This window comes from Neolamprologus multifasciatus, chromosome 6 (assembly GCF_963576455.1).
Source record: "Neolamprologus multifasciatus chromosome 6, fNeoMul1.2, whole genome shotgun sequence".
Classification (NCBI taxonomy): domain Eukaryota; kingdom Metazoa; phylum Chordata; class Actinopteri; order Cichliformes; family Cichlidae; genus Neolamprologus; species Neolamprologus multifasciatus.
The window spans coordinates 34,780,454-34,788,260 of NC_140444.1; the positions used below are offsets into that span (position 1 = coordinate 34,780,454).

Below are 7,807 nucleotides of genomic sequence, written 5' to 3' on the forward strand. Positions count from 1 at the left end.
TACGCCCTTCTGTGTGGTAATAGATTACAATCTTAATGTTGAAGTGCTTCTCAAATTTACTGACATCAGTGAATGATACTTGCTGTGTGTCGTATAGACCTACTTCAGCATGCATCCGTCTAGCTGTAGCGAGTTTTTCTAGCTCAGAGGCTGATGAGTTTAATGAATGTGCTATACATAGGGAGAAGCACAAATTGTTGTGTGTGTTGTTTGGTGTGTATAAATGTCTGCCTTTCTTTGAGAGAATCTCATCATAAGGATTTGTGCCAGTCCTTAAGCGAGCCCCACCACTACTGTTCTGAGCTACCGTGACAATAAACTCTAATTCATCATCACCGATAGATTCATCATTACTCTGCATAACTTGTGCAATTCGATCGAGAAAAAGCTCCGGATCATACCGATCATCAGCGTTTTAAAACAGCCTGAACATCTGAAGCCAGCGAGGGGCCACGCAGGACCACGTTTAGAACACTGCCCTGTTGAGATCCAGCCACAGCTCGGTCTACCACATTGGCTAAGCACTCGCGCAGGTACTTGTTCTGGATGATCAAGACTTATACCCCTAAAATCAAGGCGCTCACGCAATTCGCGAGCATTAAAATTAGGTATCTCTCTAATGTGTGGCTGGGAGCGCCTGCCAGATCCAGATTGCACAACGGGCTCAATCACGATAGTATCACTTTGTGAGAAATTTACAATGACTGAGGGGGTGTGTGGTGTTGCAGCGGTGCCCGGACACGCATGTGTGTCTGTAGTACTAGTAGAAGCGGTAACAGACTCAATAACACCAGCAGCAGCAGCAATACGGTTAGCATCAGTAACAACAGTGGTCCGAGCAACACCTGATGTACTATCACTATTATTAACAACAACAACATTAGCCCCATCAGCAATAGCAGGCGTAGGAACAGTCTGACGAGGATGTGTATCAGATGAGGCTGATGCAGGCACACTATTAAGTCTAGCTATAATATCGTCTAATTTGTTATTTGTTTCTTGAGCCCACTGCATAAAAGCCTCTAAGTCAAAACATCTAACAGGAGTGGAGGTTCCGTTATTATGCTTAAATAATTTATTTGGAGGGTCCATGGTCTGGATTTTAAAAGTCAGGGACTTGAAATTTTGCTGCAGATGATGTCTAATGTACTACACACTTTGTTTATGAATTTGGTAAACTGTTGCCTTTGTACCTGTGCTTCTTGGTGGTATTGATTGAGTCTAGCTTCAATCAAACATAATTTATCAGCTAATGATGCTATATGACTCTGTTCAGCAGGCTGAGCGTCTGAAACCTTCATGTAAGCATCATACGCTGCTGATATTTGAGAGTCTGTTATACCGTCGTCTTCAAAATCTACGTGTGAATCAATGCTATTTCTGACACATTCTGGTGTGGTGGGTATATGAACAAGATCGAAATCTGATATACTGTACTCAAAAACATCAGAGAAATCACGAGGCAAGCACTCACTCGGGGGTGTTGCAGGACCGCTGATGAAGATCGCTTCTGACTCTCCACTGTTGCACAAAGCTCCAGGTTTTTGTTGTTCTGGGAGGTCGATACTGCTTAAACATTCCAAAAACGTCTGGAATAGTACGGTGTCCTGATCATTAAGAGGAGGGGTACTGTGCTGCAGTCTGTGAAGATAGATATGTGTTAAAACATTTATACATGTACCCATTTCAAACAGAATAAGCGTGTCTCCCTCTCTCTCTCTTTTTATCTAATTTATATATACCTATGCTTACCTTGTAGTGTGCGTTATTCCGGACGGCCCTGGTTCTCCGCACATAAGGTTCTCTGGCGTGGCTCTGTATGTGTAAAACGGTCGGTTTTAGAACATTTGGAATTGTTTAAACCCATTTGCTGTTTTTTTTAAAATACACAATTATACATCCCGTTGTATACATACCTTTTGTAAGGATGGGCTCTGTGGTCACGGTGTCTGAATGTTTTCCTGCTCAGTTTGTTAACCCTGGAACAAATCAAAGAAAAACTCTGTTATTATATAATTTAAAACAATCGCAAGCTTAAAACATACATACGATTAAAAATCGCGTAATTCTGTACACACCTTGTGCCTGTTAGAGAAGTTGTTCCATCTGTAAAAGCTCCCGTTTCTAAAGAAAAGGGTCCTGTGCCGTTCTCCCGAACTCCTAAAAATTAAGCTTTTGTTTTAGGAAAAAGATAGTTTGAATATCCTATAATATGTTAACATAACACTTTTAAAAATACAATAATAGGTTTTGTTTTACTTACCGTTTAAGATGTCCATGTTATAAAGAACGATGTTAGTTTTGATGATCTCAAAGAAAATGGTGTTGTTGCGACGAATGCAGAGTTCACCCTGAGCCTAGCATGGCTCTCAGTTAAATACCTTCTCCAGGAACAAAGCCAGTACACAGCTGTTTCACACCTTAAGGTTCACACTCCCTTGCTACTTCCCAGAGTCCTCCAAGAGATGAATGTGTGGTCCTCTGGAGTTCCTGTTTCCCGCCAACACCCTTACTACACCCCCCCTACCGTTTGTCTAGGTGGCTTTGTCTCATTCTTAGTTCAACATTCCGAAATCCCGATTTTTAAATAAAATGATCGCATCAACCCTGGAAAGAAACCCCACTAGATGTGTGAAAAAAACTAGTTAAATTAAAACTGGGGGGATTGATTAAATAAAACGCTTGTGAACATGCTGACATTACCCATTCAGAAGAAATTCCCACTTGTGCCGTTTTTAAAATAAATTGCATGCATCGCAGCAAGCTGAGATATTGTCAGATTTAGAACATTAGTCTGACTAAAACACCATTACCAACACTTTTGACTAGATGTATATAAAAACCATCCCCTCTTTGTTAACACCGGAGCACTGCGAACTAAAACAGCTTCCACTCCACTCAGCTTCAAAACAAAGAATTGCTTTTAAGAACACATATGTCTGCATAACTGAATGTCGAGATACACCTAAGTGATAAAAATAGTTTAATTAAAAAACCCTATGGTTTGATTAAATTAAAACCCTGTTAAAAACACAAACTCATATAAACCCCCCTCCCTGACGCCCTGTGTGTTCCCATACATGAAGTAGCATCAGTACACAGCTGTTTCACACCTTAAGGTTAACACTCCCTTGCTACTTCCCAGAGTCCTCGAAGAGACAAAAGACACCTGCTCTGGAGTTCCTGTTTCCCGCCAACACCTGCTGACGTCCTGTGTGTTTCCACACATGAACTAACATGCCCCCCGAGCACACCTGAACGCGCATGCGCACACGCACACGCACACGCACACACACAAATCCGGTCAAACCGGTTGTCAAACCGGTTTGGTTGGCCGCCATATTGGACTAGTGCCCCCTTATTACTACTGTTGTCCTGCTGGAAGGTGAACCTCCGCCCCAGTCTCAAGTCTTTTGCAGACTCCAAGAGGTTTTCTTCCAAGATTGCCCTGTATTTGGCTCCATCCATTGTCCCATCAACTCTGACCAGCTTCCCTGTCCCTGCTGAAGAGAAGCACCCCCAGAGCATGATGCTGCCACCACCATATTTGACAGTGGGGATGGTGTGTTCAGACTGATGTGCAGTGTTAGTTTTCCACCACACATAGCGTTTTGCATTTTGTCCAAAAAGTTCCACTTTGGTCTCATCTGACCAGAGCAGCTTCTTCCACATGTTTGCTGTGTCCCCCACATGGCTTGTGGCAAACTGCAAACGGGACTTCTTATGGTTTTCTGTTAACAATGGCTTTCTTCTTGCCACTCTTCCATAAAGGCCAACTTTGTGCAGTGCACGACTAATAGTTGCCCTATGGACAGATTCCCCACCTGAGCTGTAGATCTCTGCAGCTCGTCCAGAGTCACCATGGGCCTCTTGGCTGCATTTCTGATCAGCGCTCTCTTTGTTCGGCCTGTGAGTTTAGGTGGACGGCCTTGTCTTGGTAGGTTTACAGTTGTGCCACACTCCTTCCATTTCTGAATGATCGCTTGAACAGTGCTCCGTGGGATGTTCAAGGCTTGGGAAATCTTTTTGTAGCCTAAGCCTCCTTTAAATTTCTCCATAACTTTATCCCTTCATGGTGTTGTTGCTCCCAATATTCTCTTAGACAACCTCTGAGGCCGTCACAGAGCAGCTGTATTTGTACTGACATTAGATCACACACAGGTGCTCTCTATTCAGTCATTAGCACTCATCAGGAAATGTCTATGGGCAACTGACTGCTCAGACCAAAGGGGGCTGAATAATTACACACACCCCACTTTGCAGTTATTTATTTGTAAATTTATTTGTAAATGTTTGGAATCATGTATGATTTCCGTTCCACTTCTCACGTTTACACCACTTTGTGTTGGTCTTTCATGTGGAATTCCAATGAAATTGATTCATGTTTGTGGCTGTAATGTGACAAAATGTGGAAAAGTTCAAGGGGGCCGAATACTTTTGCAAGCCACTGTATATGAACACATGTAAGAAACATTACAAATGTCTACATCAAAATCTCAGTAAATAGTGATATAAAGTTTGATCCGATCATTTCCACTTTCAAAAGTGTGTTCATACAAATATTTGTGACATTTCTTTAAATAACAGACGACTTTATCCAACTGAGAACATCAACTGCAGCTTCTCATTATACACAAAGCAATTCTTCAAAGCAAAGCGGTTTCATTGAGTTTCCTCTAATATTGAAATCAAACAAGTTTTCACAATCAAACTGTGCTGTGAAAGGATAAGAGCTTTTCCATTCTAACAGTGTGTGAGTTCACTTCTCTTACTCCTTTACTCCTCAATAAAGCTGATTTGTTTGGTTTTGGGAAGTTTACAATGTTTTCCTTTTAGAATATAAGCTATTAATATTTGAAAATTTGGTTCTAACTATATATTGTATATATTGTAATTATATGTTGTATGTTTCCTCCTCCAGATGCTCCAAAGCTTCCCTCTGTGTCAGTGAGTCCCTCTGCTGAGATAGTGGAGGGCAGTTCAGTCACTCTGACCTGTAGCAGTGATGCTAACCCAGCAGCTAGTTACACCTGGTACAAGGAGGATAAAGACTCACCTAAAGCATCAGGACACAACTTCACCATCAGCAACATCAGACCTGAGCACAGTGGGAGTTATTACTGTGTGGCCCACAACAACAGAGGGACTCATAACTCCACCTTACAGCTGACTGTTGTCACAAGTAAATTTTACACTCCTTAAAATAACAAATGTAAAGTAAATACAGTACACACATTTATACAGTAATTAGTTTGGATGCTGATTAAGCATAGAAGAAAGAAAACAACAGTGTTTGATCTACAGCCATTGTTTTTACCTCAAAACAAAACCATCGTTGTTTTCTTTCAGACAGCGTGTCTTCCAAAGCTCAGAGATGCAGAATATGAACTTTTAATATTTATTCAGATGTTTTCTGACTCTAAATTTTCTTTTGTCATTACTCAGGTTTTTCTAATACACATTTTAAACATGTTCGGCTATTTTTCAACTTCTGTGTGAACTTCAGTTTTCAACCGTTCTGCACTTTTGTTTTCAAGTGAAAAATTCTTTATTTTTCACTTAACATTCAGCAATTATTTCATTTCCGCTCAAAATATCAGTTATCAGCATTCACACTGCTGTTTCTTCAGAAAATGCATCTTCTAGTATATTAATATAATTGTTTTACTGTATACAATATTTAAAATAGTTATTTATTCATTAATTTTAAAGGAAAAACGTTTGTATGAGTGGATTATGACAATAAATAACTAATAGCATCACCTGGCAAACAATCTAATCTTACTGCTGAGAAATCTCTGCCATGTATTTGTCTCTGTTTTAAGGAAATCCGAAATAATAATCATGAATATCATCAGGCTGACTCTGGTGGTCCTGATCCTGATTCCTCTGCTTGTCTTGAGTCTGTTGACGAGGTAAAACAATACAAACACTTTACTCCTCTTTTATTTTCCCATTAGACCCTTACTTCGAAAGTTGAAAGTTCATAACATTTATACTAAAGTTGTTTTGTTTTGTTTTTATTATATCCAGGAGGAAGAAGCGCATCATCTTAAAAACTGAACCAAATGAACCTGTAGAGATGACTGAGGTTTGTTTATTTGCATTATTGGAGTTGGAGCAAGTGACACTCAGCAAATGACTTATTATGAAATACATGCACATGTTTTATGAGTGAAGCTGTTTCAGTCTGAGCGTTTCATCTCTCTTCATTAGGTATACTCTCATCCTGACTGAATCCTGATGAATCCTCAAAGGCTCTGACTGCAGCACAGACAGATGACAAGGAGGAGCAGGAACAGCTGGTGTAAAGTGCAGTCAGGTTACAGCAGGTGTTCAGTTCAAGAGTCACAAACAGCCCTTTTGTGTGTTAGATCATTAAAACTAAAATGTTTGCTTAATAAAACAAAGACTGCCACAATTTTAAATTTCTTCTTCTTCATGTATGAAACCTGTGCTGAGCAGCCTGTGGTGTTTTTCCACATTCAGCCAATCTAATGTCATTACAAAGAAATCTACTGAGCTTATACTCTAAATAAATATAAAAAATAAAATACAGAGACAGTACTGGGAGTTCTTTTTCTGTGCTTTGCTCCATAATCAAAATGATCAACAATTTCTATTAATTTACAGAAATGTTTTTGTGCCCACTATGAAAGACACAGAGATGCTTTTGTTTAATGGTATCATTTATACAAAAAATAATGTCAATCTTCTGTTATTTATTTCAACAGTTCATCATTTAATGCTTTATCGGTTTCTTACTTCGGTGCAGTGTGGCAGACAGTGGGTAGAGTGAGCGACATGTTTGACACACCTGAGACTCAGGCTAAAGATATTTAGCCTGAAAGTTCCCACATCATCATATTTAGTCAAAACAAGTTAACATGTATTTGTTTTGTTATCAAAAGTGTTTTTATTCAAGATACATTTTAGAAAAAAATGATGATGGAAGGATCTGTAATTCTTGTACATAACTACTGTGAAATCCCTTAAAGTCATTCTCACTCTCAGCCTGATGAACCAAAAAGACATTTGTTTTTCTACCTTCTTTGTTATTTTGATCATTAAGTGGTGCTTAATGCTGGGAACCACTGTAAATTACGCCTTTGCATTTTTATGATGTCCTTGGTGAGGATTTAAAATTAAATGTAAAAATGTTGTTTTGTATGTAAGAATTTGCATGTAAGGCTGTAAACATAAATACAGAATTGGAAAGACTTCAGGTTTTATTCTCACACTGAAACATCTCTGGCTTGTTTTGTTAAAGAAATGAGTTTGACAATGTTGTGGGTCTTCTCCTGTATGTGGTACGGGTCATATCACTGTCAGCTATTTTCACTGACTGAGTATTTTTAAAACAATTTTTACTTTCCTCTTTTGGACACAACTTTCTGACATTGTGGTTCAGGTCAGACACTTTAAGACTCACGTTAACTCACATCAATAACAGGGACTTTTAATAGTAAACATAGAATTTATATGGAAATGACAGAAAGCGAGGCAGTGCCTCAAAGGAATGAATGGCCACACCTGCCATTCACAGCGACTAGCTGCACAAGTTTATGTCGATCGTGTTTGTTTGGAAAAAGCATGCAAATGTCAGGGAAAGATTCCCCTCTCTCTGCCATCTGTTACGATCATCTTCCACCCTCACTTATAATTGTGCAAAGTGATATTTTTGCACAATGTGCACGGGCACAGTGTGGTATGTGCCTGACATTATATCTGATATAATTGCTGATTATTTAAACTTAAACTCTCAAAGACGGAACCTTATACCATTTTAAAATGAAGATGAATATCC

General features: G+C 39.3%; 2 long non-coding RNA genes across 2 annotated transcripts; one reads left to right on the forward strand and one right to left on the reverse strand.

The window, feature by feature from the left end:
- Nucleotides 1-1,026: 1,026 nt before the first annotated feature.
- On the reverse strand, nucleotides 1,027-2,835 carry LOC146517481 (uncharacterized). Its single transcript, XR_014874772.1, has 3 exons — nucleotides 1,917-2,835; nucleotides 1,753-1,815; nucleotides 1,027-1,641 (listed from the first exon to the last, which is right to left on the reverse strand). It is a non-coding gene; the product is annotated as an uncharacterized LOC146517481 (long non-coding RNA).
- A 2,813-nt stretch (nucleotides 2,836-5,648) lies between these two features.
- On the forward strand, nucleotides 5,649-6,759 carry LOC146517482 (uncharacterized). The gene is made up of 3 exons (XR_014874773.1): nucleotides 5,649-5,915; nucleotides 6,034-6,091; nucleotides 6,217-6,759. It is a non-coding gene; the product is annotated as an uncharacterized LOC146517482 (long non-coding RNA).
- The last annotated feature ends 1,048 nt before the right edge of the window (nucleotides 6,760-7,807 follow it).